The 15,275-nt window shown below is 43.6% G+C and overlaps 1 protein-coding gene across 1 annotated transcript in view; it reads left to right on the top strand.

The window, feature by feature from the left end:
• Positions 1-15,275, top strand: part of LOC144670407 (pyruvate carboxylase, mitochondrial-like) — a 1,036,891-nt gene that overhangs the window by 51,845 nt on the left and 969,771 nt on the right. Inside the window, exon 2 of the mRNA XM_078532890.1 lies at positions 2,764-2,876. The gene's annotated coding sequence lies outside the window, so the exon portion shown is untranslated. The remainder of the gene's footprint in view (positions 1-2,763; positions 2,877-15,275) is intronic.

Below are 15,275 nucleotides of genomic sequence, written 5' to 3'. Positions count from 1 at the left end.
TTGGCTACATGAATAGCGAGATGGCTGGTGGGTAGAAAGCAAAGGGATAAAATGAAGTTACTTGGCATGGGAAGGTGTGGTAAGTGGTTTTCCACAGGGTATGGTGTTGGAGTTATTCTTATTTACTATCCAAGTAACATCGGAAAACAGGAACAAGTCAGCCCCTCGATCCTGGATTTCCAAAAGGCATTCAATAAGGTGCCGCACAAAAGGTTAATAAGCAAAATAAGGGCTCATGGAATTGGGGGTAATATATTAGCATGGATAGAAAACAGAGAGAGGGCATATAGGGGGCTTTTTCAAGTTGGCAGGCATTTATAATCTATATCAATGACTTAAATGAAGAGACAGAGAATAATGCATCTAAGTTTGTAGATGATAGCAAACTAGATGGAAAGGTAAGCTGCGTGGAGGACACAGAGGTTGCAATAAGATATGGACAGGTTAGATGAGTGGGCAACAAGCTGGCAGGTGGAGTATAATAGAGACGAGTGAAGTTATTCACTCTGGTCGTAAGAATAAAACAGAATCTTTTTTAAAAGGTGAGAAACTTGTAAATATTTATGTTCAAAGAGACTTGGGTGTTCTTGTACAAGGAACGCAGAAAGTTAGCATGCAGGTAACAGCCAGCAATTAAGAAGGCAAATGGCATGTTGGCCTTTATTGCAAGGGGTTTGGAGTACATGAATAAAGAAGTCTTGCTACAGTTGTGCAGGTTTTTGGTGAGACCACATCTGGAATACTGTGTTCAGTTTTGGTCTCCACATTTAAGGAAGGATATACTTGCATTTGAAGTGGTACAGCGAAAGCTCACTAGATTGGTTCCTTGGATGAGGGAGTTGTCCTATGACGAGAGGCTGAGTAAATTGGGCTAATGTTCTCTGGAGTTTAGAAGAATGAGAGATGATCTCATTAAAACCTCCAAATTTCTGATGGGGCTTAATAGGGTGCACGCTGAAAGATTGCTTCCGCTGGTCAGGGAATCTAAAACACGTGGACACAATATCAGGATAAGGGGCTGATTGTTTAGGACTGAGATGAGGAGAAATCCCTTCACTCGAAGATTTGTGAATCTTTGGAATTCTCTACCCCACAGGGTTGTGGATGCTCCATCGTTGAATACATTTAAGGCTGGGATAGACAAGTCTTTCGTGTCTCAGGGAATTTAAGGATATGGCGAGCAGGTGTGAAAATGAAATTGAAGCCTAAAATCAGCCATGATTGTATTGAATGGCGGAGCAGGCTTGATAGGCTGCGTGGTCTACTTCTCTTGTTTCTTATGTCTTATCCTACTCCGCCATTCAGTTAGATCATGGCTGATCTGTACCTTAACTTCATTGAACCGTCTTGATTCTGTAAACCTTACTACACTTGCCTAACAAAAATTTATCAACCTTAGTTTTAAAATTGACACTTGTCCCCCAGCATCTACAGCATTTTAGGGGGTTGAGAGTTCCAGATTTTCACTCCCCTTTCTGTGTAGAAGTGCTTCCTGACATCACCTCTGAATGGGCTGTCTCTAATTTTAAGGTTCTGCCCCCTTGTTCTGGACCACTACCCACCCCCCACCTCCCCAGAGGAAATAGTTTCTCTCTATCGACCATATCAAATTCTTTAATTGTCTTAAACACCTCATTTCAATCAGCCCTTAATCTTCTGTGCTAGAGAGGATAGAAATCTGGTATCTGGTCGCTTAATAATTTAATCCTTTACCCCAGTATTGTTCTGGTGATTCTGTGCTGCACCTCCTGCAAGACGAATTTATTCTTCCTGAGATGTGGTGCTCAGAACACAGTTACTTCAGATGGGGACTGTCCAGAGCTTGTACAGCTGTAACATAAATTCCACCCCTGTGTATTCCAGCACAGTGAGAGGAGATCATGGCTGGGGCATATTTTAATTGTTCTGCGGCAAAGGGGCCATGATCTCCCTTCCCTGCGTTGCCACTCACAATAAAGCTGTTGCATTTTTGGACTTGGTAGTGTTTTGTGTTAGAGTGGGAGCATTGGGGGTCTCATCGGAGCAGGATACCTCCCAGAGGACGAGCGGAAGGGGCTAACAAGGGCCAAAAGTACTACAAGACGTGCCTTCAACAGAAGAGGGGACTAATGGAGTTTCCCGAAGATCATTTTGGAAGTCCCCCTTCATTATTAATGTTAAAGAAAGATTTGTGTTGAGATAGCGCCTTTCACTACCTGAGGAAATTCCAAAGTTCACTGCAGCAAATGAAATGTAGTCACTGTTGCAATGTAGGGATTGCAGCAGCCAATCTGTACACAGCAAGCTCCCACAAACAGCAATGTGATAACAATCGGATCATCTCTTTTTGCGGTGTTGAGTGAGGGTTAAATATAGGCCCCAGGGCATTGGGAGTAACCACCCTGCTCTTTTCTGAATTAGTGCCATGGGATCTTTTACCTTTGAGAGAAAACGGGGCACTGGTTTAACGTCTCATCTGAACGACAGGATCTCTGACAGTGCAGCACTCCCCCAGTACTGTCAGCTTAGATTTTTTTGTGCTGAAGCCTCTGGAGTTGGACTCGAACCCACCCCCCCCACCGCCTCCCGCTGAAAGCTGAGAGTGGTATCAACTGGGCCATGACTGACAAGTTCAAAAATTAGGTGTATCTGAATCAGTTAAAGGCTGATTCTTTATGCTCCTAAGTAATTTTATTTTAAGTAGCTGGATGGAAGAATGCAAGTGAAAATTAATAAAATTGTTCTTAAGGATTAACAGCCACTTATTTTTGCTTTGACTTTCAGGAGACGTACTGCGTAGCCCAGGAGCAGAACCACAGTGTGATATACTGATAGTGTGGACCTTTGCTGTTCAGTAGATCTGATTTGGGAGTGCCAGGCGCAACACAAGATTAAAGGTATGAAACTTCTGACTTATTACCTCTGTCGTAATAAACAAATTTCAAAATCACTTTTAACTTTCTTATTAGTCAATTTCTGAATCATTAATTGTGCATAAGTTTTATTTCATCAAGTGATGATTAAGTTATGAGAGAACTGTAGCTTCCCCTATGGTTCCCAGTGCAGTATTGACAAGGCCTGAGACACAGCAAGCCTAAATTTCTGAACTACTCTGTAACCTTCAGTGGCATCCTTTGTGCCTTCTAATTATTGCGTTATTCAATCTCAACATAGTGGCTGTGATTTTGTGATCACTAGCTGGTACATGAGAAAGAAATACTTTGCACCTTTCACTGAGAATGTCCCAAAGAGCTATTTGACCAACTGAGTACTTTTGAATTGTAGCTGCTGCTGTAATGTAGGTATTGCAGTAGACGATACTGGGTACAGCAAGCTCCCATAAAGAGCAATGAAATAAATCACCAGATTACTTATTTTTGGTTAAAAGCAAAAAACTGTGGATGCTGGAAATCCAAAACAAAAATAAAAATAAAAATACCTGGAAAAACTCAGCAGGTCTGACAGCGTCTGCGGAGAGGGACACAGTTAACGTTTCGAGTCCGTATGACTCTTCATCAGAACTAAGGAAAAATAGAAGAGAGGTGAAATATAAGCTGGTTTAAGGGGGGGGGTGGGGGTGGTACAAGTAGAGCAGCAAGGAGGAACAGCACCTCATCTTCCGCCTAGGCACTTTACAGCCTTCCAGACTGAATATTGAGTTCAACAATTTTAGATCATGAACTCTTTCCCCCATCCCCACCCCTTTTCCGATCCCCCTTTTTTCCAATAATTTATATAGATTTTTCTTTTCCTACCTATTTCCATTATTTTTAAATGTATTTCCATCCATTGTTTTATCTCTACCTTTTAGCCTATTTTGATCCCTTCCCCCCCACCCCACCCCCACTAGGGCTATCTGTACCTTGCTCGTCCTGCTTTCTACCTTTAATGTCACCTATTAGCACATTCCTTAGATAATATCACTACCGTCAACACCCCTTTGTTCTTTTGTCTATGACATCTTTTGGCTATCTCCACCTATCACTTGGCCCTCTATCCAGCTCTACTTGTCCCACCCCCCCCTTAAACCAGCTTATATTTCACCTCTCTTCTATTATTCCTTAGTTCTGTTGAGGAGTCATACGGACTCGAAACGTTAACTGTTCCTCTCCGCGGATGCTGTCAGACCGGCTGAGTTTTCCAGGTATTTTTATTTTTGTTTTTGTACTTATTTTACGTGTTGGTTGAGGAATAAATATTGGCCAGGGCACTGGGAGAACTCCCCCACTCTTCTTCCAATCACGGAGCCTTTTACATCCACCTGAGAGGGCACATGGGCCCTCAGTTTGATGTCTTCTGTGAAGGAGACACCTCTGACAGTGCAGTGCTCCGGAAGTGCCCCTCCGACAGTGCAGCACTCCCTCAGTACTACCCCTCCAACAGAACAGTGCTCCCTTAGTACTGCCCCTCCTACAGCTCAGTGCACCATCAGTACTTCCTCTCCAACAGTGCAGCATTCCCTCGGTACCGACCCTCCGACAGTGTAGCACTACCTCAGTACTATCCTTCCGAAGGTGCACGCACCCTCAGCACTGACCCTTTGACAGTGCAGCACTCCCATAGTACTGACCCTCTGACACTGCAGCACTCCCTCATACTGACTCTTCATTCGTGCAGCACTCCCTCAGTACTGACACTCCAACAGTGCAGCACTTGTTCAGTACTGCCCTTCCAACAGTGCAGCCCTCCCTCAGTACTGATCTGCCAACAGTGCAGCACTCCTTTAGTACTGACCTGCCAACAGTGCAGCAGTCCCTCAGTGCTGACCCTCCAACAGTGAAGTGCTCCCTCAGTACTGACCCTTCTACAGTGCAATGCTCTCTCAGTACAGACCCCCCCAACAATGCAGCATTCCCTCACTACTGACCCTCCGACAGTGCAGCATTCCCTCAGTACTGGCCCTCCGACAGTGCAGCACTCCCTCAGTACTGGCCCTCCAACAGTGCAGCACTCCCTCAGTCAGCCTGGATTATGGGCTCAAGTCTGGAATGGGGGTCAAACTGAACCTTTGACTCAAGAATGTGTTACCACTGAGCTATCGCAAAGCCTTTTAATGTTAGAATGGGCGGGGAAAATGATTGGCTGCCCAGCTCGCACACTGGAGGATGTGGAAATTAGTAAAGGAGCCCCAAAGTGACTTCAAACACATGTTTGCCATCTACAGGTGGCAACTTTTATTCTTCGTGTGACTTGGCCTTTAACTATCTTGTCCCATTCCCTACAATGACGTTTCACAGTACAGTAGTGGTCAGCAAGGGCAATGGCTTTATCAGCTAAGTTGCAAAAATGTGTACTTATGAATGAGAATTACGGTAACATGATACTTCAGAAAATTTAAACCAACATTTGTGAAAACGTGCAAGCAGTTTAGCAATTTGCTTTGCCGGTGCTCCTATTCATTTTAAGGAAGTTTGGTTTCCAACCTATTTGTTTAATTATAATTGAAAGGTTTAAACCTTGAAACTAGACTGAAGGGATGAGCCTTTGGAAATGAGCACGGAAAGCCGCGACTGTCTCCCTTGCCCCCCCAAACCCCGATGGTTGACCTGCCACCTCTTGATTGCGAGCGAGCATCCCCAAGGGATATTGGCTGGACTGCCAGTTTGGCTGGTTGCAGGGCGGGAACCTGATTTTAAAATTGTCTTGTCAGGTTCTTGGGCTGTTTTTGGCTGCATTTCCCTGCAACCACCCCGTAAGTATTGGGGCCATTGTTCCAGAAAACGGTCGCAAATACATCGTAGAAATTCATTGTCTTCGCTGCCTGAACTATTCTGCTTTGCCCAGCCTAAGTGAAAATTAACATCTCCCATGAATCACATTATGTTAGTATGCGGGTACAGCGCATGATTAGGAAGGCAAATGGAATGTCGGCGTTTATCGCAAGTGGAATGGGATATAAAAGTAGGGAAGTTTTATTGCAGCTGTACAGAGCCTTGGTGAGACCACACATGGAGCGCTGTGTGCAGTTTTGGTCTCCTTATTTAAAAAAAAGATATAATTGCTTTAAAAGCAGTTCAGTGAAGGTTCACTGGACTCATTCCTGGGATGAAGGGGTTATCTTATGAAGAAAGGTTGAACAGTTTGAGCCTATACCCTTTGGAGTTTTGAAGAATGAGAGGTGGTCTTATTGAAACATATAAGATCCTGAGGGGACTTGACAGTGTGGATACCCAAAGGATGCTCCCTCTTGTGGGAGATTAAAACCAGAGGAGTTTAAAAATAAGAGGTCTCCCTTTTAAGACCGATAAGGAGGATATTTTTCTCTCAAAAGGTTGTTGGGTGTGTGGAATTCTCTTCCCCAGGAAGTGGTGGAGGCTGGGCCTTTGAATTTATTTAAGGCAGAGTTAGACAGATATTTGTTAGGCAATGGAGTTGAGGGTTATGGGAGGCAGACGGGAGAGTGGAGCTGAGACCACAACTAGATCAGCCATGATCTTATTAAATGGTGGAGCAGGCTCGAAGGGCCGAGTGGCCTACTCCTGCTCCTATGTTCCTATTGTAACCACATTTTTATCCTGCTACATTGCTCTGTTTTATACATCTCCCCATCTCTACTTTCAGAAGACATGCAGACAACTGCCTAGTTCTACCCGTGCTGTATCCGCTGTCTGTTCGCCTCACATGTTATCAGTAATACTAATTCTCCTCCTTTCTAAAAATCGCAAAGCCTGGGCAATTTAGCTTCCAATCATGCCCAACTCATAGTCAGGCCTTTGTGCCACGATCACCCTTTAATTAGAATTTGTGCTTCTAATTCACTTGTTTTATTTTGTACACTGCGTGTATTCTTATGAGGGAGGTCTTGTGGCGGAGTGGGTAGCGTCCCTACCTCTGAGCCAGAAGCTCTGGGTTCAAGTCCCACCCCAGGACTTGATGGCCACGGAAGGTGTGTTCATAACGTGGTCAAATAGGTCGATAATCCCTCTGTAAATCCTCCAAATACACCTAATGGCAGTTGGTAAGAGTGGGAGAGTTTCCTTGTTAGCTATGCTGCAGAAGGCAATGGCAAACCACTGCAGTACTTTGCATAGCAAAAATCATGGACCAATCCAGTGGAAGTCTGTGGTCGCCAGTGCCCTCTTAGGGTATGGTACATGAAAGGGGAGGAGGAGGTATATTCTTGTACAGTACTCTGATTTGGATAGCTGTCCCTGCCCACATGCCATGCTGGTATTTTTCACACTGTTTGATGTACTACCCTTTTGGTTGCTGATGCTCTGTACGTGGTTATGCCAGCAAATTGATATATTTTCATTTCTTGTCACTCTTCTTTCATTTTCGACAGGTGTTTTGTTATTTCCTTCCAGTCCCAGGGTATTTCAATTGGCTTTGCATATATGTTTCCCCCTTAATTCTCTTTGAAGTTGTGATTATTACTACAAGACTATGAAGTTGTGATAATTACTACAAGACTAGAAGTATGACAGAGTAGATAGGGAGAAACTGTTTTCAGTGGCCTGAGGGTCGGTAACCAGAGGGACAGAGATTTAAGATAATTGGCAAAAGAACCAGAGAGCAAGATGAGTATTTTTTCATGGTGAGAGTTGTTGTGGTCTGGAATGAGCTGCCTGAAAAGGGCAGTGGAAGCAGATTCAATAAGAACTTTCAAAAGGAGAATTGGATAAATACCTGAGATGGAGAAAACCCACCGGCTGTGAGGAAAGAGCAGGGTGAATGGGACTAATTGGATATCTCTACTAAAGAGCCAGCATAAGAATGATGGGCCAAATGGGGGCCAACTATGCTGCAAAATGCTAAGATAAAGAAATGGTGCGGCTGATCCATTGAAGAAAACTAGCCAACTTGTTCTTTTGCTCAATGACAGAATCTAATCTAATCTTGATGTAAATGAAGCAAACAATTTAAACTTCGTGTCACTAGATGACCTTAATTGAACGTCCCAAACTAATGCACAATAACATTCATAGTAGAGTGATTACTGGAATTCACCTGTTTCTACTTTAATTTCTCTCCTTTATAGCCTCAAATGGAGCAGAATAAGTTCTGGTCAATGCTTTGGGTTGTTTTAGTACTTGAAAGGCGATATACCTCGGCATCACATCTACCATTTTCTGTTATCGTTTGTCCCAAGTGGGCCAACTTATCTACTTGTCCAGTGTGACACTATCCAGCTGATTCTTCTAATGTATTCCTTCTGCCCACCATTGTTTTTTGTCTTTTTGGTGTTTCCACTAAATCCAAATTCTAAACTTCTGGATTTTACTTGATCCACAGCATTTTGTGTGGGGCCATTTCTGATTCTGCAAGTAGTGCTGTGTTGTCAGCACACCGCCAGTTTGACGTGTTCTTGAAATGTTCTAAAGTGGCACAATTACATGACTTTATCTGTTAAATTGTCTTTTGATGCCTTCGTGAGAGTTTCCACTTGAATCGCTTAACCTTTCCTAAGAGCCTATATTTGAGCAAGATAATTTCATCCAGACTTGTGACTGACAACTGAATGTAAGTTAGTTGTTGTAGTTTAGAACATTAGCACCCCGGAAGCTTAACCGACGGTCAGTAGGTTTAATATTTCATGATGTTTTGTATACCTGTAACATATGGAAATTTTTGAAAAGGTTTTTTCTTTGTAAAGCAATGTCAGTAAACATCTCCTGTGGGAATTCCAAGGTAGAAGGGTCCACCCTTACCTGTTACAGTTAAGTGTTATTTTTCAGTAACACCATTAGGTGGTACTGTTAAGAGGATTTCCCATATTGATTTGATAACTGACCTGCATCAGTACTTTGTAACAGCACAATTATCACCCTTTGCCCAGAAATCACTCCAAATGTTTTCAGAGTTTTATTTTTTCGGTAACTCGCCTTTCTTCTATACAAAATATGTCTTAAAGTAGATATTTTAACATGTCCTGCCCTGTCCTGCTTGGAGCTACCCCTGCCAGGAGGTCTGCTGTCCCATGGCCTGTCTTGTGCCATCTTCACACATCCACTGTAGCTCGCCTGCAAACCGCTCTATGATGTCGGTCATCCAACTCTGCCGAGATCGACCCCTCTCTCTGCAGCCCTCCACTTTGCCCTACAGAAGAGATCTCTGTAGCATTTCAGCTCTGATCAAATGGCCAAAATGCTGACATTTTCTTTTCTGGATGTCATGTTTTAAGAGTTATTTTTGCCCTTTCAATTTCAAGCCCCCCTTTATTTGTCTTATGGTCTTTATATGGATTTTTTTTTTTAAGCATACATCTTAGCATCCACATTTCAAAGACCCCTATTTTCATCCACAGATCTTTATTTAATGTCCAGGTTTCTGAGGCAAATGGGATAGAATGTACCATCTTACAAGGTTCTTCCTTGTTACAAGTTTGAGTGTTCCTGTTGTTAACATCTCATCTTCACAAAATTACTCCTGGTTGTTTCTATCCTTCTTCTGACTTCGGCATCACATCTACCATTTTCTGTTATCATTTATCTCAAGTGGACCAACTTATCTACTTGTCCCAGTGTGACACTATCCGGTCGAATCTTCACTCTAGTTTCTTCCAATGTATTCCTCCTGCCCACCATTGCTTTTGTCTTTTTGGTGTTCACATTCAATCCATATTCTAAACTTCTAGATTTTACTGGATCTATGACATTTTGTGCAGCCACTTCTGACTGCAAATAGCGCTGTGTTGTCAGCGTACCGCTAGTTTGTCATGTTCTTGAAAATATCCTTAAAATGGCATGAGTACACTATTTATCTGTTATATTACACGATTTATCTGTTAGATTACACGATTTATCTGTTAGATTACACGATTTATCTGTTAGATTGTCTTTTGATGCCTTCATGAGATTTTCCACTTGATTCGCTTAACCTCTCCCAAGAGCCTATATTTGAGCAGGATAATTTTATGCAGATTTAGCTGTTAGCCGAATTCAGGTTGTGCAGCTAGCTTGAGCCTCTACAGGCATCAGTATTAATTAGTCAGCTAAACTGTTGGAAAATTTTTCTTTGGCTTCAAAATTTCTCTGTTCGATGCTTCTTCAAAATTATTTGAATAGAAGTGAGAGGGCGGATGATATGCACGCCTCCCACAGGACTACAATCCCTGGCATTCTCGGTTAGCCTGTTAAGTGGACAGAGCCCGATTTCCTTATCATCCGAAAATCTCAGTTAATGCCTCTATTTCTTTGAAATATATGATTTCTGGAGCCAGTCCTTGGCGGATTATTACTTTGGCTGCCTTCCACCTTTTCTCTAGCGTCTCAATAACCACATGTGGAGATCAGATACGATACTACAAGTAATGATGTACAAAAAAGCTTGTACAGCCTTTTGAATACTGCTCTTATGGTCACTTGGTAGTACAGAACTTGAGTATTGCTGAAAGAAAAGACATGCTATTGAAGCTTTCTGTCTTGCACTCATCAGAACAGGACAGAATCGTAAGAATACCAAATCCCAAAGCAAACAACAATTTATACTGCATGAGAAAAGGGTGTTGATTAGTTGACAAGTGAACTCTGGTCGAGGTGTTGCCACGGAGAATGCACCAGAGAAACATTGTCCCCCAATCTTTTGTTGAGTTGAAAATGGCGCAATGCTTGGGCATGTTCTTTTGTTTCGAGAGAACAGGGCCCTGCGTGTGAATAAATGTAGCTTCCGGCACGTGTAAGTGTGCCCCATTGTGAGCCCAACTGATAATCTTGACTTGGTTGTTCGCGAGTATTTCTTGGCACACTTGGGATTGTTAAATGCTGCCCAATCGCGGAATCACATCTAATGTTGGGCTCCATGTCCTGAGTTTTGCAAGGATGGGTTGGTTGAGCACAGTGTGTACTCTGCCTGAGGCATACTCTGTCCACTTGCCAACCAGTCAGCACCCTTTTGCAGTGTTGTATAAATTGCTGCTCCCTTTGAGATTGGTGTTCTTGCAATTCTGTCCTGATGAGTGCGGGATGAAAAGTTTTGACAGCATGTCTCTTTTCACAGCAGAAATGCTGTTAGCTTTTGGGGGCCAAAATGATTAAACTATGAGGACAGGCTTTACAGCCAGGCCATTCAGGAGCGATGTCAGGAAGCACTTCTTCGCACAAAAGGGGAATGGAAATTTGGAACTCGCTCTACCGCAAAAAACAGTTGAGGCTGCAAAGGCAAAATTACTGTGGATGCTGGAAATCTGAAATCTAAACAGAAAATTCTGGAAATAGTCAACAGGCAAGGCTGCATTTCAGGTCGACCTACATGAGCAGGATAGGCCACTCGGCCCCTCGAGCCTGCTCCACCATTCAATAAGATCATGGCTGCTCTGATTGTAACCTTGACTGCTCATTCCCGCCTACCTCTGACAACGTTTCACCCCCATCAGGCCTGGAAAATGTTCGAAATTAAAGTTTAGGCAAGTACAGAGTCAGGAAAAGGGAGGAGAGGAGGAAAGAGCAGAAAAGGAAGGTCGGTGATGTGGGAACAGGCAGGAGCGATTTAAATGAACAACAGGATTGTTACCAGCTCCTGTTGACTGAAAGCATAGTTTTCAATAAGTGGTTCTGATCTGAAGTTGTTGTGGTGTCCTGGCTGTCCAGTGCTTAACTGAAAGATGAGGTATTGTCCCCTGAGTTTGCTTTGAGGTTCATTGGGGCAGTGTAGGAGGCCGAGGGAGGAGAGGTCAGAGTGGGACAGAGAATGAAAATGGCAAGTGACTGGAAGCTCAGGGTCACATTTGTGGACTAAATGGAGGTGTTCAGCAAAGTGATTCCCAGTCTGCATTTGGGCTTCCCTGTGTAGCGGAGACTGCAACATGAGCAGAGAATGTAGAAAGCAAAGTTAATTTCAGTTGAGTTTCACCTGGAAGGAGTGTTTGGGACCTTGGATGGTGGGAAGAGGGAAAGTGAAAGGGAAGTGTTGCAACTCCTGAACTTGCATGGGAAAATTCAATGGGAAGAGGTGGGGCTTTGGGGTGAAATGGAAGAGTGTGGACTAAGGTATCAAGGAGAGAACAGTACCTTCAGAACGCTGGGAGGGGAGGGAATGAAATAAGAACAATAAGTGCAGGAAAAACTCAACAGGTCAGGCAGCATCTGTGGAGGGAAAGAGTTAACCTTTCAGGTCAATGGCTTTTCATAAGGGGAGATGTTTGGTGGAGGCATCGCATAGGAGGTGGCGGAGGATGAACTGTTGAGTATGGAACCTGGTAGAGTGGAGGGAATACAAATTGTGGTTCTGGGAGTTTGGGCCAGGGATGAGGGCAAAATTGTGTGAAATTAGACAGACGGGCCTGCCCTCCACAGAGGAGGGGAATCCTCGGTTCAGGAGAAAGGTAGACATTTCAGAAGCGCTGATGTTGAAGGGGTTAGGACCAATGTAACAGAGACAGAGGACTGGGAGAATGGAGAGGAGGTGGGGTGGAAGGAAGTGTAATCAAGGTACCTGTAGGAGTCAGTGGGCTTATAGCAAACACTAGTTGATAGGTAATCCCCAGAAGTGGAGGAAGGGAAGAATTGGAGATAGACCATGTGAAGGTGATGGAGGGGTCGAAATTTGAAGCAAAGTTGAGGCTAGGGCATTGGAAAATTTCAAAACCGAGCTTGATTGATGGATTATTGGTAGGAAATGGTATTAAGCATTACAGAACCAAGGCAGGTAGATGGAATTGAGATACAGATCAGCCATGATCCAATTGAATGGCTGCACAGACTTGTGGGACTGAATGACCTCCCAGTTCTTTTGCTCTTATATTATATTGTTCCAGTGGGATTAGACTGGCTGGGATATTAAAGGGTGTGGGGAGTGAGGGGATTAGACTGGGTGGGATATTAAAGGTTACAGGGTTGAACAGGAGAGTGGAATTAGACTTGGTGGAATAGTAAAGTTACGGGGAATGAGTAGGCGAGTGTGATTTGACTAGGTAGGGTATGTTAATGTATAGGGAGTGAACGGGAGAGAGGGGTTATACTTGGTGGGACATTGAAAGATATGTAGCACTTTACAACATATACTTGCTTGTCTTTCTTATGCTCTACAACCTCAGGATGTCGGAAAGTGCTTGAAGGTATTCCCTGTTTGCTTTGGAGTTGCATGAAGTCACACTTAGTTTGTGCGTAGTTTCAGTTTGATTGATATTGCCACCTGACCCTTTGTCAGCACAGTACAACATGTTAAAGGATTTGCAGAGGGAGCCCCAAACTCCTTACACTGCGCACAGGGATCTGGTGGTAAAACCTGGGTAGGGGTTTAATTTTGGATCATGAAGGCACTGAGCTATTAGATCACTTATTTATTTATAAGAACATAAAAAATCGGAGCAGGAGCAGGCCATTCAGCCCATTGAGCCTACTCCGCCATTCAATTAGATCATGACTAAACAGATTGCGGCCTTTATTCCTTTTTCCTGCCTGCCCCTTGTAGCCCTTGACTCTTGTCAATCAAAAATCTGTCCAACTCAGCCTTGAATGTACTCAATGACCCAGCCACCACTGCTCTCTGGGGAAAAGAATTCTAAACATTGATGACCCTCTGGGGGAAGAAATTCCTCCTCATCTCCATCTTAAATGGGAAACCCCTTATTTTGAAACCATGACCCCTAGTTCCAGATTCTGGAAAACATCCTCTCAGCACCCACCCTGTCAAGCTTCCCCCCCACTGCCCCCCCCGCTCTCCTCTCCTCAGAATCTTATACATTTCAATAATAAGTCTCATTCTTCTAAGCTCCAATGAGTATAGGCCCAACCTGCTCAACCTTTCCTCGTAAGGCAACCCCTTTCATCCCAAGAATCAGTCGAGTGAACCTTCTCTGAACTGCCTCCAATGCAAGTATGTCCCTCCTTAAGTGAGGAGACCAAAACTGCACAATTATTTTACAATTATATTCCATCTTTAACATAAACAGCTTCACTGTGTCGGTAATGTTGGAGCATAAACACTTGCTGTAAACATTGGTCAGAGAGATTCTTGTTAAACTGGAACTGACATCACCGTGTTTAAACAGTGAACAGCTATGCTGTTCAAAGCATTGGTTTGGCTGGTGAAGCCAATGATTGTTGAGACTTATTGATCAACTGTTTGGTAGGAATAGTTGGCTGATCAGCCAATGGGGAAAGGAAGGTGCAAGGATACAGATCAGAGGGAAGTTGACACACTGGGGCATGACCTGTTGGCGAGTGGGAGCAGGGAATTGGCTCACAATAAGATGGTGGCTATTTCTGGTAACAGAATGCCGTGAGGTTTTATGCTCTGGCATTTTTAGTTGAACACTGAAATAATCAATAAAAGTGAAATCATCTTGGCTAACATTTTGCTCCATGTTGCAAAATAGTTGTGATTATTTTGCTAAAATTAGGAAACAGAGGAAAATGTTGAACCCCTGGCTCTAAGTTGAGATATTTGAGTTGGGAAGGGAGTGATTCACTATTTGCTCCAGATAAGGCCAAGGTTTGCGTTCAGAGGTTGTTTGATTAATTGTCAACAGGAGCATGCACTGAGCTCACGTACTACGTTCCAGGGAAGAGAACAAAAGGGACCTGCCCTTCAGAGTTTACATATGAACTGGACTCTCTATGTATATATATAAAACTTAACGGCACGGGTTACTTGAGGAGCCTAGCTGTCATTGCTGGCCGAGAATTAGAAGCTGAGAGACAGTTGATGTAACCTTCTCAAGATAACACAATTGAAGAGATATCGAAACTAGTTCATTGCATCGTATTATAGGACAGCTGTGCGGTAAGACTGACATTGCTGATGATGCAGGAATTGCAGTGCATTTTAGTGAGCTAGTTAGGACCCGTCCGGAATACGGTGTCCAATTCTGGGCACCACACTTTAGAAAGAAAGTCAAGACCCTGGCGAGGATGAGGAGGAGATTTACCAGAAGGGACCAGGGATACGGCTGTTCAGTTAATGTGGCAAGACTGGAGAAGCTGGGATTGTTCTCCTTGGAGCAGAGAAAGTTAAAAGGGCATTCAGTAGAGGCGTTCAAAATCATGAGGGGTTTTGATAAGGTAGATAGGGAGAAACTATTTCCGGTGGCAAGAGGGTCGGGAACCAGGGGTGCACAGATTTAAGATAATTGGCAAAAACAAAAAGCCAGGGAAAGATGAGAAGGATTTTTTTAAAAACACAGCAAGTTGTTATGATTGGGAATGCGCTGGCTGAATGGGTGTTGGAAGCAGAGTCAATAATGGCTTTCAAAAGGGAATTGGATGTATACTTAAATAGGGAACATTTGCCAGGCTTTTGGGGAAAGGAACAGGGAAGTGGGACTAATTGGATAGCTCTTTCAAAGAGCCGGCACAGGCAGGGTGGGCCAAATGGCCACATTCCATGCTGGTAACATTCTGTGATCCTAACTTCCA

Source organism: Cetorhinus maximus, chromosome 31 (genome assembly GCF_964194155.1).
Source record: "Cetorhinus maximus chromosome 31, sCetMax3.hap1.1, whole genome shotgun sequence".
In the NCBI taxonomy this organism is placed as follows: Eukaryota; Metazoa; Chordata; class Chondrichthyes; order Lamniformes; family Cetorhinidae; genus Cetorhinus; species Cetorhinus maximus.
Note: the sequence above shows the minus strand (reverse complement) of the source record. Positions and strands in the feature narration are given on the sequence as shown.